Source organism: Musca autumnalis, unplaced genomic scaffold (genome assembly GCF_047663935.1).
Source record: "Musca autumnalis isolate F117 unplaced genomic scaffold, ASM4766393v1 scaffold_186, whole genome shotgun sequence".
In the NCBI taxonomy this organism is placed as follows: domain Eukaryota; kingdom Metazoa; phylum Arthropoda; class Insecta; order Diptera; family Muscidae; genus Musca; species Musca autumnalis.
Window position 1 is genome coordinate 32,617 of NW_027411740.1, and position 3,624 is coordinate 36,240.

Sequence of the window (3,624 nt, forward strand, 5' to 3'; positions counted from 1 at the left end):
AATATGCTGTGGCTATCTGTTGTGTTTGCAGCCTATCGATGTCCAACTTCCGGGTTGAGTCTGTTCGTGCTTTATTTGCAACGTTTAGACGGGTACGTACCTTTGCTGCAACAAGGCAATGGTCTGAATCAATGTTTGCGCCTCGGAACGATCGTACATTCAACACGCTGGATGAATGTCTTCCATCTATCACAACATGATCAATTTGATTACTTGTTCTTTGATCTGGAGACAGCCAGGTGCCCTTATGAATATCGAGATGATTAAATCTGGTACTGCTTACTACCATGTTTTTTGCAGCTGCAAAGTCTATCAGCCTCATACCATTGTCAGATGTTTCACTGTGGAGACTGAATTTCCCGACTGTTGGGCCAAAGATATTCTCCTTTCCAATTTTGACATTAAAATCGCCTAGAATGATTTTAATGTCATGGGCAGGGCAACGGTCATATGTTTCTTCTAGGCGCTCGTAAAATATATCTTTGGTCTGTTCGTCCTTTTCTTCAGTGGGAGCATGAGCGCAAATAAAGCTGATGTTGAAGAATTTAGCTTTTATTCGAATTGCAGCAAGTCGTTCATTCACTGGAGTGAAGCTGGATACCAGATGTTTTAGTCTCCGACTAACTACAAATCTGCAACCAAACTCATGCTTTTCGTCTTGGCAGCTATAATACAGTGCGTCACCTTTAGGTGTTGTTGTGACGCCTTTCCCAATCCAGTAATATCGGCCTTGTACTTTTCTTCCATCCCCTACGTCATCCCAAAAATTATATATAGGTTGTAATTATAGGCGCTTGTTCTCTGTCTGTCCAAAAATATTGTTAAGAAATGTCGATGTAAGCATCAGTCTGTGCACCAGACTTTTATTTCGCAAAAATGTTTTTCAAATTATCGACGAATTGTAGGTTAGTGCAATAGACGCTTGTAAAATGCCTCCAAAATTTCCAACAATAGTTTTTTAAGTTCAGTATTTTTTCTGGCCGTCCACCAGACTCTTTGTTTCGCAATGTGTTTTTCCAATCAACGGTAAAATTCGTCTGTCCACCAGACGCTATTAAAATTTAAAAATGGCGACTTGTTATTTAAGTATTCATGTATATATGAAGCGATATACAATGGCGAGTTTCTGAGCTCCCTGCTCTATCGTTCGTGTCAAACTTTTAGGTTATGCAAGTGAAAACTGCCCTCGAGTCTTGGGGCATTTTAGTTCCACTGCACAAGGTGTAAAATTTCCCCCGATCCACTATAGCACTTCACAATCCAAGTTTACAGGGGTCTATGCAATTTTATAGGCCGTGAGGGTCTATTTTTTGCACCCAATAACCTTTTGATTGGTTGTGTTCCAAAAAACATGAAAACGGGGTACTCACTTTGAAGGATGTGTGGCTTTTGTCTGTTTTTGTTGTATTTGGTGTGCTAGGTCTTCCTTCTGTCCGTCCTCTTGATGTTTCCTTGTTGTTGTTGTACTGGTGTTGATTGTTGTAATTGAAATTTATTTGTTACGCGCACCAACCGTTTTGTTTTTGTATTTGTAAAAAATTATTGTTCTTGAATTTGTTAAAAACAAAAAAATTTCTGTGCTTTTAATTTTGTACCCAATGTAATGTACACTTTTGGTTCTTCACCATGTACTTTGTTTTCTTCTTTTGTTGTATCGTTCACTATGTACACTGTTAACTGTTTCACTTTGTATGTAATTCTGTCTATGTGTTCACTTTTTTTGTATTTTGCCTTTTTTGTAAACGATCTTGTACCTTTGTTTTTTGTACTCACGCTGTAATTTGTAATTTTAATTTTTTGTTTGTTTTTTAATTATTTAAAAAAACACCACTTTAATCTGGCTCGATTGGACCAAAAAATTTATACACAAACGCTCTTTTCCACCAAATAACAAATCAACTTAGTTTCTTTTTTAAATTAAATTTTAGGTTTACACTTTATTTACAATTTTTTCTTTAGGTTAATTCAATGTGGTGTAGGATAGTGTAAATAGGTAATTTTTAGGTTTATGTACATTATGTTTAGTTTTATATACAATTGATTAGGGTTTTCTTTTAGGTTATATATAGTGCAATATTAGATGTAGGATTTTAGCTTTATGTACATAGGATTTTTTTAAGCAATTTTTCATTTTAGTTTTAAGTAGCAAAATTCACAATTTCGTGTAGGCAAAAATTATAAACAAATTTCACAGTATTTTAGGCAAATTTTATGTAGGCAAATTCACACTAGGTTAAGTAGTATAATTCACAGTATTTTAAGCAAGAAATTTTGTAGGTTTTATTTAGGTATTTGCCAACTTTTAATTAGCACAATTTTTAGTTTTTAATTAGCAAAAATTTAGGTTTTAATTTAGGTAAAATTGTAGATTTTAATTAGCAAGTTTTTAGGTAATTGTAAAGGAGCACTTGCCATCACACTTCATTCTTTTAACAGCCGTTTCGTGCATCGCAATAATGATTTTAAATGTTATTGCCAGCGCCCCCTATCTGTAAAGTTCCCCAAATGTATCTGGTTACTTTTCACGCTCTTGAAGGTTTACGCTCTTGGGACTATATGCTCATGCAAATCGGCTGGAAAGCTGTTGATTTTTTCTGGCGAGTTTGAGGCTACTCGATAGGGAAATTGGTTTTAATCTGCCATTTTGTCGTTCATCATTGGTCATATCAGGTTGGGAACAAAGTTTAGTTGTGTGTTGTTGCGTGATTTTTAGTCATTGATGGTGAGTTATATATATCCGAATCACGAATAGTTAAAAAACAATACATTTGGTAAATACTATATGTATTTAGAACCGACGAAACGCATTCCGATTTTGCGGCTAAGCATATCCACATTGATATTTTCAGGTCATCATCGTCTTTTGCACAATTTGCATTGACATTAGTCCCTGAATAATCATTATCACGTTTTGCACAATTGCAATCATCATTATTGCAGAAAGAATTGATTTTGCTACCCCATTAAGCCTGGGTGTCATACACCATTATGGTGAGTTTATCTCTTTTTTTTAATATGCAAATTCTTATATGTGATGTTGTTTTTGTTCTCTGTTAGGATGGGCATCCAGAATCATAGACAGCTGATTTGGGTTGTTTCCCCAACTACAACATTGTTGGAGATTTTTATTCTCGTTGTTCCGCATGCCTTCTTTTTGTCTTTGATAATCACTCAAACGATCAGGAAGAGAAAACCAGTTGTTTTCTCTCATCATTTCAATCGCTACCATTCTTTCGATCGTATGTCAACGTATAATGTTAACCACTTAGAAGAATCAACGGGTTTCAGTTATTCGTATGACGTGTGAGAAAACCATTGACGCCAGATTTATCAAAATGAGAAAGTGCTATAATATCAAGGAAATTGCCATAAAAGTCCAAATCTTGGGATCTACCGTCAAAAAATCGACGAATCCATTGCTTCCTCATCGCTTGTTGAAAACCAATATCATAGTTCTCCAGTGAGTGATTGCTACTAGTACTTGGTTTCGCTACATCAGAATTGAGAACTGAATAATCGAAGGAACAAAAAAAAGGCAGCTCCGCTAATATTATGCCACTATTGCAACCAGTGTTAAAAAAATCCACAAAATATCAAGTTGGCCGTATCATTGGAAGCCTAAAA